The sequence below is a fragment of the Enhydra lutris genome, unplaced genomic scaffold (genome assembly GCF_002288905.1).
Source record: "Enhydra lutris kenyoni isolate GAN:26980312 unplaced genomic scaffold, ASM228890v2 scaffoldscaffold44, whole genome shotgun sequence".
In the NCBI taxonomy this organism is placed as follows: domain Eukaryota; kingdom Metazoa; phylum Chordata; class Mammalia; order Carnivora; family Mustelidae; genus Enhydra; species Enhydra lutris.
The window spans coordinates 15,834,964-15,853,389 of NW_019154128.1; the positions used below are offsets into that span (position 1 = coordinate 15,834,964).

General features: G+C 39.9%; 1 protein-coding gene across 2 annotated transcripts in view; it reads right to left on the bottom strand.

Moving 5' to 3' along the window:
- The window catches only part of LOC111155933 (testis specific 10), a 124,355-nt gene extending 107,124 nt beyond the window's left edge, over positions 1-17,231 (bottom strand). Inside the window, exons 1-2 of one of the 2 annotated variants that reach the window (XM_022516416.1) lie at positions 17,223-17,231; positions 3,362-3,490 (exon numbers count right to left, since the gene is read on the bottom strand). The gene's annotated coding sequence lies outside the window, so the exon portion shown is untranslated. Of the gene's footprint in view, positions 1-3,361; positions 3,491-17,222 lie in introns of those variants that run through there. The other variant, XM_022516414.1, reaches the window with a different exon arrangement.
- Between the last annotated feature and the right edge of the window lie 1,195 nt (positions 17,232-18,426).

Consider the following 18,426-nt stretch of genomic DNA (forward strand, 5'->3'; position numbering starts at 1 on the left):
ACCTGTGCTCCATTTACCCTTCCCACCTTTTCTTCCTTCAAATTCCTGGCAATCAGTGATCTTTCTAATGTCTCTATGTTTTATCTTTTCCAGAAGGTCAAATAGTTGGAATCATGGAGTATGTAACCTTTTTGGTTAGCTTTTCTCACCTAGCAATTTGCTTTCAAGTTTCCTTCATGTCTTTTTGTGACTTGATAGTTCATTTCTTTTTATCAAGGAATAATATTCTATTGTACAGATATACCACAATTTTTTAATCTATTTACCTACTGAAGAACATCTTGGTTGCTTCCAAAATTTTCACTTGGTTCTTCTTTCTATCTTTTATTTCTTTGATGAGATTTTCTAGCTTTGTGCTTGTTTCAAACATGGTCAGAACTGCATGAAGCATGTATATGATAATGGATCTAAAATCCTTGTGAGATAGTTGTTTCACCTCTGTGTTGGCATCTTCTGGTTGTCTTTTCTCATTAAGGTTGAGATATTCCTGATTTTTGAGATAAGAAGTGATTTTTTTTTTTCATTGAGATCTGCTCTTGTGTTTTAGTAGGCTTCTTCTCACACTTCTGTGACTTTAGTTCCAGCTAATAAACAGGGATGCTACCTCTTATTGCCAGGTGAAGGTGGAAGTCCAATTTCTCTACTGTGCCTCTGTTGATACCTGGGGAGGACTGGTGTCCTTGTTACTATTAGGCAGGGATGGGTGTTCAGGGTCCCCACCAGGACTCTGCTGATACCACCACAGTAAGGAAGAATACAGGTACCTTATTACTGTTCCCATGTGTCCTCCACCAACTCTATGGGTGGGTGGACTTGTTACTGCTAGAAGGAAGTAAATATCCTGAATCTGCATGTGGTCCCCTCTGAAACCACGTCAACAAAAAGGAAAGGGGAAACCTGTTACTCTCGGTGAGGGTGGATATCTAGGCTCCTGATGTGGTCTTTGCTGACACTAGGCGGTTGTGGGGGATACTTACTGCCTAGTAGACAATACAGTCTTAGCTCCCCAGCATGCCTTTTTGATATCACCTTGGTGGGATGTGGGGGCTTAGAGGGTGAGCCATGAGGTATGGCTGGGACTCCTTGTCACAGCTTGACAAGGATGGAAGTCTAGGCTCTTTACTCAGATTTTTCCAGCAGGAATGAGGCTACGGTTTTTTTCATGGTGTTTGAACAGGTAGTTATTGCCCCCAAACAGTCTTCATTAGAAACAGATCCATAAATACAGAGAACAAAATGATGGTTGCTAGAGGGGAGGAAGATGAGAAAGTGGGTGAAGGGGAGTGAGAGGTATAGGCTTCCAGTTATGGGATGAGTAAGTCATAAGGATGAAGGGTAAAATGTAGGGAATTTAGTCAATAGTATTATAATAGCACTGTATGGTGACAGATGGCAACTACACTTGTGGTGAGCAGAGCATGAAGTATAGAGTTGTCAAATCACTATGCTGTATATCTGAAAATAATGTAATACTATGTGTCAACTATACTTTAATTAAAAAATTAAAAATTAAAAAATAATTAGTAGAGAAAAAAGAGGAACTTCACCAGGGAAAAGCCCAGAAGATAACACTTTAAGCAAAGGATCCAAATAAAGATCATTAGTAATGGGACAAATTGAAATTGTGTGCTATTTGATAGGAGGCAATGAAAAGAACCCACCATCACTTCTGTGATATTCCTGTCTGTATTCATTTTGTATCTTAAGCCAACAATTATGTCACAGTTTCCTGGTATCAGGGATCTGAAGTGGCTTAATTTGGTAATTTTGGTTTAAGGTCTCTCACTAGGTCAAAGGAGTCAGTCAGGGTGACTGTCACCATAGGAAGGTTTAAGTGGGGCTACAGAATCCCCTTCCAAACTCACCCAACATACTTGGTAGACCTCAGTTTCTCACTGGCTGTTGGCTATTTCCGTTCCTTTCCAGGTGGGCCTATCTACAGAGCTGCTCACAACATGGAAACTTGCTTCCTATAGAGCAAGTGATCCAAGAGATCACTTTATAACTTAAACACTTCTGCTCTATGCTCTTGGTCACAAAGATCAATTCTGGTACCATGTGCAAGGAGACCGTATTAGAGTGGGAATAAAGGAGGTGGGCCAATATGAAGGCTGGTTTCCACACAGCCAAAGGTTCATAACATAAAGATGATCATAACAAACCCAAACCAATAGCCATTCTATAAAATAATTGGCTTGTATTCTTCAAAGTGTTGTGGTCATGAAAATCAAGGAAGAATGTTCCTGATTGAAGAAGATAAAGGGACACAATTGCTAAATGTAATGTGTGATGCTGGATCTCTTTGTTATTGAGGACATTATGGGACAACTGGAAAAAACCTGAATGGGGTCAGAGGATTAGCTGGCAGCAATGTATTCAAGTTCATTTCCTGATTTTTCCAGGTTGTATTGTGATCTTGTAGTAGAGTGTTCTTATCTATAGGAAAGACCCACTCAAATGTTAGGGATATCAGGACATCAGGTCTGCAACTTACTCTCAAATGGTTTGGGATTGTGGGGGGGGATATTCTTTGTTCTGTAATTGCAACTTTTAGAGAAGTTTGAGATTGTTTCCAGATTAAAAATATATATAAACTATAAAAACCCAGGACAGAAAAAAAAGTGGTCTACATTGCTAGACTGCCCCCTTCCTAGTTCTTTTTTTGTCTGCATCCATTCTAGATGCCAGTTTTTCTAGCAATGAGATAAATGGAGCAAAAGGAAAACCCAGAAATTCACTAACATGTCAATTATTGTATGCTGGGGTCCCTAGCCAGTCTTCCTGCTCCTGCCCACCTTTCAGAATGTCCTTATGTTTGTTTTATAACAAAATGTTCAGCATTTTTAGTTGTACTAAGTGGGACAAATAGGGTAAAGTAAGTCTACTCCGTCTTCCTAAAAGAGGAAGTTTCTTTTAATGGCCTTCATTAGCAGCCTTACCGCAGATCAGGAACCAGGAAAACAAATATCAAACCTGGAACTGGGATCCAGAGAACTGGCTTCAAATCCTAGCTAACTTGGGAGTCCAGACAAATGCTACCTAGCTTTGTCACTTGTTGGTCAAATGTAATTCCATAGCTTCTTGGAATTTTAGTTTCCATGTCTGTAAAATGGAAATCACAGCACTATTTCACAAGGTTGGAATTAAATAAGATTATGTACGTAAAAGCACTGGACACAACACTTCCACATAGTTTGCACTCATATATATCTGAATCTTCATGTATCAAAATGATTAGGATATAAATGGAATGATTTTAGACCCATAAAATTCCAAGGAGCACTGAATTAGTATTTATTCTCCATCTTCTTGTTTTAAAATAGGCCCTCATCTCAAATTAATTCAGGGAAATAAATGTAACCTGTAATTTCAGTGCAGAGATGAATTTATCTTGATTTCTCACTTCTTGTTCTAGCTGCAGAGTATTCTGGTATTTTTCAGCTTCAGAAACTGGAGCCCCTAGACCAAAATCATGTTCTTTGGTGGTAACCTAGTAGAAAAAAATGGGAATGATACAAAGGCATTCAGTTTAAAACAGTTTTGTTTTTCACAACTGTCAATGATACTTGGAAATTAACAATATTCTTAGATACACAATTATTTTTAACTCTGTCTCACCAGCTAAGAGGATTTTCATCAAACTTTACTTTCTTAAAAATCCCATGTTATGAAACTTTTTCTGTGTTTTCCAAATATAAAACCACAATATTCAACGTGCTTTAAAAAAAAAAAAAAAAAATCCCATCCTATCCCATCTGTAACCACCGTTCTAACGAAACGTGGGTCATCAGTAAATAATGCAGGCTACTTCTAAGCCTGTGTTGACCAATATAATAGCTACTAGCTACCTATTTATTGCTGCTTTTGTATATTAACAAAAAGGTTTGCTACCCATACCACAAAGGGCTAACGTCCCTAATACAGAAATAACTCGTATAAATAAAAAAGGAAATGAAATACCCTAATAGAAAAAGTGGCAAAGAATATGGATATTTCATAGAAATGGCTTTTAAACAGATTTAAAGATATTCAATCTCACAAATTAAAACAACACTGAGATACCATTTTTTAACTTCACACTGGCAAAGATCAGGAAGTTGGATATATAATTTAACATTCTTATACATCACTGATGGCAGCGTAAATTGATACAATAATTCTGGAGAACAGCTGTGCAAAATCTAGCAACATTACAAATGCACAAAGCTTCTGTACAAATAATTCCAATTTTAGGAAATTTTCCTAAATACACATTTGCACATGTGCAAAATAATGTTAAAATATTTTTCACTTTAGAGTACTATACATACTACCCCATACTGTGCTTTTTTATATAACAATGTATCTCAGAAATTATATCATTTAGGGATATAATTTGTTTTTTCCCTGAATCAAGGCTGCCTGCTGTTACGTTAAGGAAGAGAGAATTTGCTATAAGAATCCTCCTGGCAACAAAGATGCTATCCTACAAAAACTAGCATTTGGGAAATTAGAGGATCAGGATGCCCCAGTCATTGACTTTCTATTACACCCTGTATGACCCACTACTTAGCAGTCTGACAGGCTTATTTTCTTTTTCCCTCCCTTAAACCAGACCTAAATCTGCTTTTCAGTTCTTCATTTCAGCACTTATTGCCTCACCTGGAATTTCAGCATTAAGTCTCACAGAGTATTTCTAACTTATGAATCATTTAGGCCTATATAGCTTAGGCCAAAATCCTAAGTATCTCTTTTTACATAGTTTCTGTTGAAAAATGTGTTCCTATATGCTAACTGAACATAAAAAAAAAAAACGGTGTTCTTACTCATAAACATTTGACTTAGAATACCAGATTCAGACTATACACTATAATAACACTTTTCAAATCTTACTGAACATATGAATCACTTATGAATTTTCTTATTTACAGTAGGCCTGAAATACTGCATTTCTAAAAATGCTGCTCAGTAATTCCTTATTTGGCTAGTACAGAGACCACTTTGAATTGCAAGGATCTCTTCAATAAAAGTTGTAACCTGCCACACATTCAGAGTTCTTCATAATTTGGTCACCTCCCACTTCTCCAAACTTATCTCCTAGTTGATACCTCCAAGAATACCTCTATAAAAGACAAACTATTCTCCATATTCTTTATACATACGTTCATATTATCATTATAAATATACAGTAACTTTTGCTCATGAGCCTTGCTCTTTTCTCCGTTTAAAGACACTTTTGAGGCTCAGCCTGAATTCCATATTCTCTTAGGACGTGTTCTCAATATTCTCCATCAAATTGTGATCACTTCTTCATTGAGACTTCTGTATGTATTGGTTACAGAATAAACTGCGTGGCTATATTTTTCTTCCAGATAGGTCTTCCTCACACAATTATTAGAATATATTTCTTGGGGTGCCTGGGTGGCTCAGTGGGTCAGGTCATGATCCCAGGGTTCTGGGATCGAGCCCTGCATCAGGATCTCAGCTCAGCAGGGGAGCCTGCTTCCTCCTCTCTCTCTGCCTGCCTCTCTGCCTACTTGTGATCTCCGTCTGTCAAATAAATAAATAAATAAAATCTTGGAAAAAAAAAAGAATATATTTCTTATTGTGTTATGTTAGTCACCATACAGTACTTCATTAGTTTTTGATGATGTGTTCCATGACTCATTGTTTGCATATAACACCCAGTGCTCATTGCAATACATACCCTCCTTAATACCCATCACCAGGCTAACACATCCCCCGTCCACCTCCCCTCTGAAACCCTCAGGTGGTTTCCCAGAGTCTCTCATGGTTCATCTCCCCCTCTGATCTCCCCACCTTCATTTTCCCTTCCTTCTCCTAATGTCCTCCATGTTATTCCTATGTTCCACATGTAAGTGAAACCACATGATAATTGTCTTTCTCCACTTGACTTATTTCACTTAGCATAATCCCTTCCAGTTCCATCCATGTTGAGGCAAATGGTGGTTATTCATCCTTTCTGATGGCTGAGTAATATTCCATTGTACATATGGACAGCATCTTCTTTATCCACTCACCTACTGAAGGGCATCTCATCTCCTCCCAGTTTGGCTATTGTGGATACTGCTGCTATGAACAATGGGGTGCATGTGCCCCTTCAGATCACTACATTTCTATCTTTGGGGTAAATACCCAGGAGCGTGATGCTGGATCATAGGGTAACTCTATTTTAATGTTTTGAGGAACCTCCACACGGTTGTCCAAAGTGACTGTACCAACTTGCATTCCTACCAACAGTGTAACACGGTTACCCTTTCTCCACATCCTCATGTTTCCTGCCTTGTTAGTTTTTGCCATTCTAACTGGTGTAAGATGGTATTTCAGTGTGATTTTGATTTGGATTTCCCTGGTGGCTAATGATGCTAAACAAGTTTTCATGTGTCTTTTAGCTATGTATATGTCTTCTTTGGAGAAGTGTCTTTTCATGTCTTTTGCCCCTTTTTTTCACTTGATTATTTGTTTTTTGGATGTTGAATTTGAGAAGTTCTTTATAGATCTTGGATACCAGCCCTTTATCTGTAGTGTCATTTGGAAATATCTTCTCCTATTCCATGGGTTGCCTCTTTGTTTTGTTGACTATTTCCTCTGCTGTGCAGAAGGTTTTTATCTTGCTCAAGTCCCAAAAGTTCATTTTTGCTTTTGTTTACCTTGCCTTTGGAAACATGTCTTGAAAGAAGTTGCTGTGGCTGATGTCAAAGAGGTTACTGCCTATGTTCTCCTCTAGGATTTTGATGGATTCCTGTCTCACATTGAGGTCTTTCATCCATTTAGAGTTTATCTTTGTGTATGGTGGAAGAGAATGGTCGAGTTTCATTCTTCTGTATATAGCTGTCCAATTTTCCCAGTACCATTTATTGAACAGACTGTCTTTTTTCCATTGGCTATTCTTTCCTGCTTTGTCAAAGATTAGTTGACCATAGAGTTGAGGGTCCATATCTGGGCTCTCTATTCTGTTCCATTTATCTATGTGTCTTTTTGTGCCAGTACCATACTGTCTCGGTGATCACAGCTTTGTAATATAGCTTGAAATAAGGCAATGTGATGCAATCAGCTTTGTTTTTCTTTTTCAACATTTCCTTGGTGATTTGGGGTCTTTTCTGGTGCCATACAAATTTTAGAACTTTTTGTTCCAGCTCTTTGAAAAATGCCATTGGTATTTTGATCAGGATGGAATTGAAAGTGTAGATTGCTCTGGGCAGGATAGACATTTTTTTTTTTAATATTTTATTTATTTATTTGACATAGAGAGAGAAGCAAGAGCGAGCACAGGCAGACAGAGTGGCAGGCAGAGGCAGAGGGAGAAGCAGGCTCCCTGCCAAGCAAGGAGCCCGATGTGGGACTCGATCCCAGGACGCCGGGACCATGACCTGAGCCGAAGGCAGCCGCTTAACCAACTGAGCCACCCAGGCGTCCCCAGGATAGACATTTTAACAATATTAGTTCTTCCAGTCCATGAGCATGGAATGTTTTCCCATCTTTTTGTGTTTTCTTCAATTTCTTTCCTAAGTGTTCCATAGTTTCTAGATCCTTTACCTCTTTCATTAGGTTTATTCCAAGGTATCTTATGGTTTTAGGTGCTATTGTAAATGGAATCGATTCCCTAATTTCTCTTCCTACAGTTACATCATTAGTGTATAGAAAAGCAACTGATTTCCGTGCACTGATTTTGTATCCTGCCACGTTACTGAATTGCCATATGAGTTCTAGTAATTTGGGGGTGGAGTCTTTTTGTTTTTTTCACATAAAGTATCATGTCATCTGCAAAGAGAGAGAGTTTTACTTCTCTTTGCCAATCTGGATACATTTCTTTTTGTTATCTGATTGCTAATGTTAGGACTTCTAGCACTATGTTGAACAATAGTGGTGAGAGTGGACATCCTTGTCATGTTCCTGATCTTAAGGGAAAAGCTGATATTTGCTGTGGGCTTTTCACAGATGGTTTTTAAGAAATTGAGGACTGTTCCCTCTATCCCTACACTCTGAAGAGTTTTAATCAGGAAAGGATGCTATATTTTGTCAAATGTTTTTTTCTGCATCAAATGAGAGGATCGTGTGGTTCTTGTCTTTTCTTTTATTTATGTGTTCTATCACACTGATTGATTTGTGACTGTTGCACCACCCTTGCATCCCAGGAATAAATCCTACCTGGTCATGATGGACAATCCTTTTAATGTACTGTTGGATCCAATTGGTTAGGATCTTGTTGAGAATTCTGGCATCCATATTCATCAGGACTATTGGTCTGTAATTCTCCTTTTTGATAGGGTCTTTGCCTGGTTTTGGGGTTAAGGTAATGCTGGCCTCATAGACTGAGTTTGGAAGTTTTCCTTCTGTTTCTATTTTTTGAAACAACTTCAAGAGAATAGGTATTATTTCTTCTTTAAATGTTTGGTAGAATTCCCCTGGGAATTCATTAGGCCCTGGACTTGGTGGTTTTTTTTGTGGGGGGGGGGGTTGATCATTGCTTCAATTTCATTACTGGTTATTGGGCTATACAGATTGCCAATTTCTTCCTGTTTCAGTCTTGATAGTTTCTATGTTTTCAGGAAGGCATCCATTTCTTCCATGTTGCTTAATTTATTGGCATATAGTTGATAATAATTTCTAATAATTATTTTTATTTCCTTGGTGTTAGTCATGATCTCTCCCCTTTCATTCCTAATTTTATTAATTTGGGTCCTTTCTCATTTCTTTTGGATAAGTCTGGCCAGCAGTTTATCAGTCTTATTCTTTCAAAGAACCAGCTTCTAGTTTCATTGACCTGCTCTATCATATTTCTGTTCCCTAATTCATTGATCTCTTCTCTAATCTTAATATTTCTCTTCTCCTGCTTGGCTTAGGCTTTATTTGTTGTTCTTTCTCCAGTTCTTTAAGGTGTAAAGTTGGCTTGTGTATTTGGGATTTTTCTATTTCTTTGAGTGAGACTTGGATGGCTACCTATTTCCTTCTTAGGGCCGCCTTTGCCATATCCCATAAGTTCTGAACTGTTTTCATTCTCATTGGTTTCCATGAATTGTTTAAGTTCTTCTTTAACTTCCTGGTTGACCCAAACATTCTTAAGCAGGATGGTCTTTAGCTGCCAAGTGTTTGAATTCCTTCTAAATTTTTTCTTGTGATTGAGTTCCAGTTTCAAAATATTGTGGTCTAAGAATATGCAGGGAATAACCTCAAATCTTTTGGTATCGCTTCTGACCTGATTTGTGACCCAGTATGTGGTCTATTCTGGAGATAGTTCCATGTGTGTTTGAGAAAAATGAGTATTCTGTTGTTTTAGGGTGTATACATCTGTATATATCTATGAAGTCCATCTGGTCCGGTGTGTCATTCAAAGCTCTTGTTTCTTTGTTGATCTTCTGCTTTGATGATCTGTGTATTGCTGAGAGTGGAGTGTTGAGGTCTCCTACTATTAAAGTATTATTACCAATGATTATTTTGGTTAACAGCTGTCTTATGTAGTTGGCTGCTCCCAGGGCATAGATATTTACAATTGTTAGATCTTCTTGTTGGACAGATCATTTAAGAATTATAGTGTTCTTCTGTATCTCTTATTACAGTCTTTAGCTTAAAATCTAATTTGTCTGATACGAGAATTGCTACCCCAGCTTTCTTTTGAGGTCCGTTGGCATGTACAATGGTTCTCTATCCCTTCACTTTCAGTCTAGATGTATCTTTAGATTCAAAATGAGTCTCAGGTGCCTGGGTGGCTCAGTGGGTTAAGCCGCTGCCTTCGGCTCAGGTCATGATCTCAGGGTCCTGGGATCGAGTCCCGCATCAGGCTCTCTGCTCAGCAGGGAGCCTGCTCCCCCCACCCCGCCTACTTGTGATCTCTCTGTCAAATAAATAGATAAAATCTTTAAAATAAAAAAAAAAAGAATATATCTTATAGATTCAAAATGAGTCTCTTGTAGACAGCATATGGATGGGATAGGTCTTTTTATCCAACCTACAACTCTGTGCCATTTCATGGGAGCATTTAGGCCGTTCACGATGAGAGTATTATTGACAGATAAGATTTTATTGCCATGATGTTGCCTGTGAAATCCCTGTTTCTATAGATTGTCTCTGTAAATTTCTGGCCTACATTACTCTTCAGGTCTTTCTTCTTTTATAGAACTTCCCTTAATATTTCTTGCAGGGCTGGTTTGTGGTCACATATTCCTTCAGTTTCTGACGGTCTTGGAAGTTCCTTGTCTTTCCATCCATTTCTGAATGACAGACTTGCTGGGTAAAGTATCCTTACCTGCATGTTCTTCTCATTTAGTACCCTGAATATGTCTTGCCAGTCCTTTCTGGCTTGCCAGGTCTCTGTGGATAGGTCTGATGTTATTCTGATATTCTTCCCTCTATACATAAGAAATCTCTTTCCCCTAGCCACTTTCAAGATTGTTTCCTTGGATCAAAGATTTGTGACGTGTACTATTATATGTCAGGGTATTTGTCTGTTCTCTTTGATCTTAGGAGGGGTCCTCTCTACCCCTTGGACACGAAAGCTTGTTTTCATCCCCAGATTAGGTAAGTTCTCAGCTACAATTTGCTCAAATATATCTTCTACACCACTCTCTCTCCACCTCCCTCAGGGATCCCAATAATTCTGACACTGGAACATTTCATGGCACTATTAATCTCTCTCAGTGTGATCTCTTGGGCTTTAATCTGTTTTCCCCAGACCTCCTCAGTTTTCTTCTTTTCTATCTTCTTATCTTCCAGCTCACGAATTCGTTCTCCTGCCTTGTTTACCCTGGCAGTCAGAGTATCCAATTTAGACTGCATTTCATTTATAGCATTTTTAAGTTCCACCTGATTAGATCTCATTTCTGCCCTTAGAGATTCTATATCATCGCTCGTATTTTTCTCAAGCCTAGATAGCGACTTCATAATTGTTACTCTGAAATCTATTTCTGACATCTTGCTTATATCCATATCCATTAGGTCTGTAGCAGAGGACATTGTCTCTGATTCTTTTCTTTGTTAGTCATTCTATTGGGGGGTGGTTGAGGGAATGTACAGAGTTCAAAGTATTAACCATGCCTCAAGCAAGATGCACCTGTTTTATAGGGACCTTTGGGTTGTTGTCCTCTTGTTCTTCCAGCCTCTCTTCTTGGGGAGGGGCCTGCCAGGCTGTTACTCAGGCAACCCTGCTTGGGCAGAGATGCCCTGTCCCCTGGGAAGGGAGTGGACCTAGTGAAAACCATGGTGGGCGGGCTTTTATTCTCTGGCAGTTTTCCTTGGCGGCTTTCCATGGCTCTTCCCAGAGTCAGAGCAGAAGTGACTGCATCTAAATCTGTCTCAGAACAAAGATGTTGCAGTCTGCTCTTCACTGAGCTCTCTATGCCACACTGTCTCCATTTCCGTCTGCACTGCTAAAAATTGCAGGCTCCCTGGTCATGTGCCCCATAGCAACATTCCCAGTGGTAGAACCCAGGGCTAGGCATGTCTCTGCCCTTTGTGCTTCTAAAATTGAGAACAGCCCCTGGTTCACTCATGTGCACCCACATGTCCTAGATCCTATCTGGGGGCTGCACTGAAATCCTTTCACCTCCGCTACTGGTCTGTGAGTCTGTGCCAGATCCCCAGTGTGGGACACTTTTGCACTCCAGTGTTGTATCACCTTCCTGGCATCAGCTTATGGTGGCTCCCTCCCCCTTCTGTTTGTCTTCTGATATCTGAGTGCAGAATCATGGCTCCCTGCTTCATACCTCAAGACCACTGGAGATTTTCTGTTTGTACAGATCCAAATATATATTCTTACATCTCAGGCTGATTTAATGGGTGTTCAGAATGGTTTGATAGACAACCGGCTAAATTCAGGGAACCAGTAGAATTAGGGTTCCCTACTCCTCTGCCATCTTTACCCACAATCCCAATTATTAGAATCTTAAGAACAAGCAATGTCCTAAAGTTCTCCATACTCCTACAAACCTACATAGAATTCTCTGCATAATAAGTACCAATAAAAATTTATATAGATTGATATTAAAGGAGTGTACAAAAGCAGATAAAGTTGAACTTTCCTTCTTCTCCTTGGTAAACTGAACAGTCAGTTAGAGATTCTATAAAATTACCTATCAAGTTACACTAGAAATTAAAAGTAGGAAGAGATCAAAAGTCTACCTGACAAGTGTGAGCAATTGAGTAGCAATATTAGAGTTGCTACTTGCTCTGCTTTGGAGGCAAATGAAAAGGGAGAGAAATCGGTATATCTGAAATGCCCATGTCTCTTCTGCCACTTTCCCCACCTCTGGCCACCTGAATATCCTCCACATTCCCACAATCTCTATCAAAATGGAACCTGTATTCCTGTACAGATTTCAGAGAATGCAAGTAAAAGTACTTTGGAAGCAGCAAATCATTATGATAAAAACCCAAGCTAGAAGCACATTCTCAATGAGGAAGCAATACAGCATAGTAGTTAGGAACTTGTTCTTTAACATCAGAGTGCTTATGTTCATAATGCTAGCTTTGTTGCTTCTTAGCTGCATGACCATGAGCAAGTTACTTCTCTGGCCATGGCTTCATCTATAAAATAGGAACGATAATAGTACTTGCCTCCGAGATCTGTTGTGAGGATTAAATGAGTTACAGTAAAGCATTTTAGAACACTACCTGGCAAGAAGTGCTCTATATATATTATTGGCCATCAAGTTCTACTTATCTTTTCATTAAAACCACTCTCAAGTACATTTCTTCTGTATCCACTGTCACTGTTTCAGTTTATAGTTTCATATTTTAACACTCACACTTATTCACTTGTCAAACAAATTCACAAACAGCTAGAATAAGAATGAACCAATATTAGATTCTATGGATAGAAAGATGGGAAACAGGGGTGCCTGGGTGGCTCAGTCGGTTAAGCATCCACCTCTTGATTTCGGCTCAGGTCATGATCTCAGGGTTGTGTGATTGAGCCCCATGTCAGGCTCTGCGCTGGGCATGGAGTCCACTTGAGATCCTCTCTCCCTCCTCCTCTACCCTTTCCCCTCTTTCTCTCTCTCTCTTCCTCTTAAAAAAAAAAAGAAAGAAAAGAAAAAAAAAGAAAAGAAAAAGAAACATGGAAAACAAATAAAAACCTACAATCTCAACCCTCAATGGGCCTAGGAAGTCCAGAAAAATAAATTAAAAGTTACAGTACAACAGGATTAGTGCCATATCAGAGGAATGCACATGAATGCTAAGGGAATATAGAGAAAAAGACCACCAAAAAAGTAGTTTTGACTTCAACTCCCCTCAAAAAAGACTTAGGATGTATTTTCCATATTTCCCCAAAACTATGAATATACTCCTACTGGAGCACTTAACACATTGTATTGTGTCTACTGAATGTCCAGAGCCATCACTTTAACACATCTAGGACAGACCTCTTAAGTTCCCCACTTGCACTTCTGCTCTCAACCCTGCTTCTACTATGTTCCTTCCCAGTCTTTCCCATGTGAAATGTACCATTATTTGTGCAGTGCCCAAGAGACTGTCTTTGTTTCCTCTTTATCTAACCCCTGCAAAATGAACCCTGTTAGATTGACCTCTAAAATATTTTCCAAATCCATCCACTTCTCAACATGCTTATTACCACCTCCATATTCCTCTCCTACAAGACTACTCGTACAGTTCCCTAAGTGGTCTTTATACTTATACTATTGCTCGCTACAACTTTTTTTCCAAGTCAAAATCAAAACTATCACTTTAAAATCATGAGATCCTGCTCAAAATACTCCAATGCCTTCCCACTGCAATTAGAATAAAAATCCAAACTTCTAAAGGCCCTACATAATTTGGCCCTTGCTTTCAGTTCCCTACGTAGATCTAGTACTCTCTTTTTCACCCATCGGCTTTATTGGTTTTCTTTCTGTTCCTCCACTGTGCCAATCTCATTCCACTTCAAGGAATGAAGTGGAATCTTGCTTTCCCTCTCTTCAGAACACTCTCTCTCCCAGCCCTGTGCATGACCGGCTCCTTCTCTGGCTCAAATGTCAGCAGGTCTTCCCGGACCTCTTCCCTAAAGTGACCTCTTTCCTAAAGTAACCTCTCTCCTAGATACTCTCTCATCAGGTTATTTGCACTTAACACTATTTGAAATTATATCATTTATTTTTCACTTGTTTATGGTCTGTCTCCCCACTCCTAGAAGGTAAACTCCAAGAGATCTAGGCTTCTGTCTGGTCACTCTTATATCTCTAATGCCTACAGAAGTGCCCAACACAAAATTGGTGGCCAACAGAACATTTTCAAAATAACAAAATTTTGACAATCCAAAGAAAGTAGTTTCAATGGTACAGAAGGAGTAGAAGCACATTCAAAGAGGACTAATAAATGAGTAATGAACAAAAGGAAATAGAAAATGTAGACTTCTTTTAGGAAGCATGATTGTGAGACAAGAAGTAGAGCGAAAGGTAGAAGACGACCCTGTTGTTGAAGGGTTATTTACAAAGGAGAAAAACTTATTTCTTAATTCTCTTTATATCAAGGACCCCCTTCAGAATTAAACAAAAGCCCAAGTCCTCTCCTCAGTAAAATAAAAACACATACAAAACTTTACAAACAATTTCAGGGGTTGAAGAACTCCCTAAAGTTCTTGTGCTCTTGGTTAAGTCCTACAGTAGAAACACATAGAAGATTCCTAAGACAAGGGTTAATGTTAACTAATGGGAAAAGTTACTGAGCCAATTAAAGGAAACCCAAATAAATGGCAGATGCACTGTCCTTGGAGACAAGAAAGAGGAAAGCAAGGTCAGGTGAAGATTTAGGTAAGAAGGGGTAGAAATCTGAAGAGTCCTGCCTGACAGAATTTTCATTTTTCATGAAATAGGAGATAAGATCATGCACTAAAAAGAAAAAAATACCAATCCTGAGTAAAATATCACACATATAACACACACTCAACAAAAGTCACCGAATATTTTGGTAGAATAATTAAAAATACTACAGTATTTTATATGGGATTCTGAAATCTGGTTCCACAAAAAGTCAACTTGTTTTCTTTTTATAAAAAAAGTTTACAGACAGATCCTTTGAAGTAGGAAGGAATAACATCAAAGAAAGATGTAGAAAACCACACAGTTTCATGAATAATTTTGAGATAGGTTTTTGTATTATAAAAATAAGTGAATAAAGGTTTTGGGAACTCACTTCAAACAAAACAATAACGACACAATGCTTAACCTTTCTTATGAAAAAGAAATAATCTCTCCAGTTATCCATTCAAATTCAAGCTCTTTAGTTATCTTCAATGCAGACTATTCTGTAAAGAAATAACTTGTCTTTTTAAAGGAGCATAAAACAATGGCCCCAGGAGAAGTATCATTTACCAAGACCTCTAAGAAACATAGGGGGTTAAGGAGTTGTTTTCAAGAGGCTTTCCTGAACTAAAAAATATTAATAATAAACTGATGTTAATCCCCTAAGACAAATACAACTACCCTACTAACTAGGTCAATTCAAAAGATTATAATGGGGTACATGTATGAGAAAGTCCACAGCAGTGGTTCATATTTACCAAAACTGTAAAAACCTTAATAGTAGAGTAGGTAAACACTAAACAACAAACTATAAACAACAAACTATAAGCAACAAGCATAAATCTTAAAAACATAATGTTGACTAAAGTAGCAAACTAGAAAGGAATACTTAACTACAATTCCATTTATATGAAGTTCAAAAACAAGCCAAACTAGAATGTGCGTGTTCGCATATACAAAGATGGCGAAACTCTAAGGAACAGCAAGGAAGTGGTTATCATAGAAATCAGGATGGTGGCTACATCTGGGCAGAAGAGGGAGCATGTGATGAGAAAAGAGAATGAATAATAACACCTGCTCTGTCTCCATATATGGAATACTCTAAAAGTAAATTACCCTAAAACTGATCTAAGCAACTAAAAAAGAAGACAGAAAAGGAGCCAACAAAATCTCTACATCTGATTATATGTTGGACTACAGTGATTTCCAGACAATAAACAAAATAAGATATATTTTGCAAGCTGCCATTAAATAATGCCAAAGTTTGTTTACAATAAATATTTCATTAATATACCTTCCTAGTTATTTCTCACTAATTAAAATGGAATGGTTCAGTTCCTTGAGCAATTAAGATACAAACAAGAATCAGTTTTATCCTGAAGGCAGATTTGAATGTGCCACTATCCATTTGTTTATAACTAACCTAGTTTCCTCTAGCTATAAACCAATTTTATTCCATTTATTTCCATACAGGTTTTTTTTTTAAGTGTACTTTAAATGCTGAAAACCAGTAGAGGAAATTTAAAACAACGAATATCCTGCGATATAAGGTCCTGGAATGTTAGAAGGAAAACACCGGGGCTGTGTCATCTGTGCAAACCGTTCTTGAAGCCCTGATCCTTGCCTTTAAAACAAACAATAACAATGTATTCCTATGCATATTTAAGTATCAGGTCCATAATCGCCGCTGTTACTCTACTTTAGTCTAAAATATTTTTTCAAACAAAACCCAGCTTATCCTGCCTTTCCTGTGTACAATTTCTACTGAAATTTTATGAAATATTCATGCAAATACCTATGTAATCTCGGCCCTTCACCTCCCAAAGTCTATAAAGAGGCTTAGAAGTGAGAGGCTGGGAGTCAAGAAGGGCAGGTTGAACTACCAAATCTTTGACTTCCAAATTCCTCACTTCCACTCCAAGCGTTTCTAAACAAAACAGTCCCCGCAACAACCAAGCGGAGAGCTGCGGCAGGAAGCAAAGCGGTCACCATAGGAACTGGGCTCAACCCTAAGCGCCCAAGAAACGACAACAGCGGCAAAGTTTGCTCCTGGGGGGCTTCCCTGGACCGCAGCTCAGCCCGCTACCGTCCCTCAAGCCGTCAAGCAGTGAATCCCCACTTCAGAGATCACCCTCAGCCCCAAATCCCCGTCATATCCTCCCTGTTGCAGGGCCTTCTGGTCCAGGAGGGGCTTTACCCCAATCCGGCACATCTCTGCTGCCTCTACCTGGAGCTGCGAGTCCCTCTCCGGATTTCTCCGCCCGTCTTCCTCCCCGGAGCTCATGTCGACGACTGGCAAGTCCTGGCCTGCGCCAGGGATCCTGGTCCCGCCCCGTCTCCATCCTCCGCCCTTTTCCCCTCCCCTCCCATCCCCAAATCAACCTGGCCCCACCCCGCGGGAGGCAGAGGAAGGCGGGACCCGGAGGGAAGGAGGCAGGGGCGGTTAGCGTCGGTCGGCGCCGCCGTGGGCCCCGCCCTCACGCTCTGTACCTGAGGGGGGCTCGTCCTCCACCTCCCCGGCGCCTTCGCTCCGCTTCCGTCCCGCGAGCCCCCAGTTCCCGTGCGCACGCGTACCTGGCTCGACCTTCCTTCTCGCGGGGACCAGAAGCCGTGCGTGCGCACCCACGCACGTAGCGACGCGTACGTCCACCTTCCCGCCGTACAGGGTGCGTAGTAGAGGCCTCTTCCTGGTCCATCCGCGCCGCGCAGGCGTAGGCCCGCGCTGCGCTTAGCCGTCCCCACACGAGCGTCCCGTCTCCTAGTAACCAGCCGCTGCCCTCTTCTTCACCACTTAATTCTTACTCCCTGCTTGCGGCGGCCGCACCTGAATAGAACACGCATGCGCAGGGCTGTATCTCCGCCAGCCTCCCTCCCTTGGCTCTAGAACACCTGCTGCTTCGCTATTGCAGCTTTGTTGCATTTTTTTTCCCCCCTAGGGATATATTACCGTTTTGGACCCAGTTTCAGCGAACTCGTTACTCCCCAGAGCTGCTTTTGGGCAGTGGGAGGTTGTTGAGCTCTCCTGCCGTGGCAAGGGGCCGGTTTTCAGTGAATCTCCTAGGTCGGGTTCTGCTGCTGCATCCTCTCGGAAGGGAGAAGTTCTTTCTGTTCGGGTAAGGCAGCCAGCGAACCCACGACCCGGTCAGCCCTGCACGATTCAGTCATGGTTGAATTAGGAAGTGGCAGAACTTCATTGCTATGCAAAAAGGCGCAGATTCCTGACTGGTTTTCCTTCTCCACATGCCAGTTCTTCTCCAAGACCCCTTTCCAGAAAAACTGGTGATGATTAACAAAAGAGGAAAGGGTATACTCTCTCACTTGATATTTAATATTGTATTGATTGTTTGCCTGTTTAATACCATTTACATTTGTCTGCTCCCGAGTAGGAGCCTTCAGTCTTGGAACACTCCTTTAATTTAACCAGGTGTAATATTTTTGGCCATCCAACTATGTTAAAATTAACCGCATTACCTAAAAGTGGAGAAATTGGATTTTTAGTGAAAAAGAATAAGGACTGCATTACTCTGCCAAATTTTGGGAGCCCGGCTTGAAAATAAATACTGTTTTTAACATTTCTTCATATGAAATAAACTGTCTTAACCCAAGGGCTTCTGAATTCTAATGGCTTTATCTGCTTTTCTTTTCCGACAGATGAAATAGGTAACTAGATTTTCATAGCTGTTCTCTGATGATC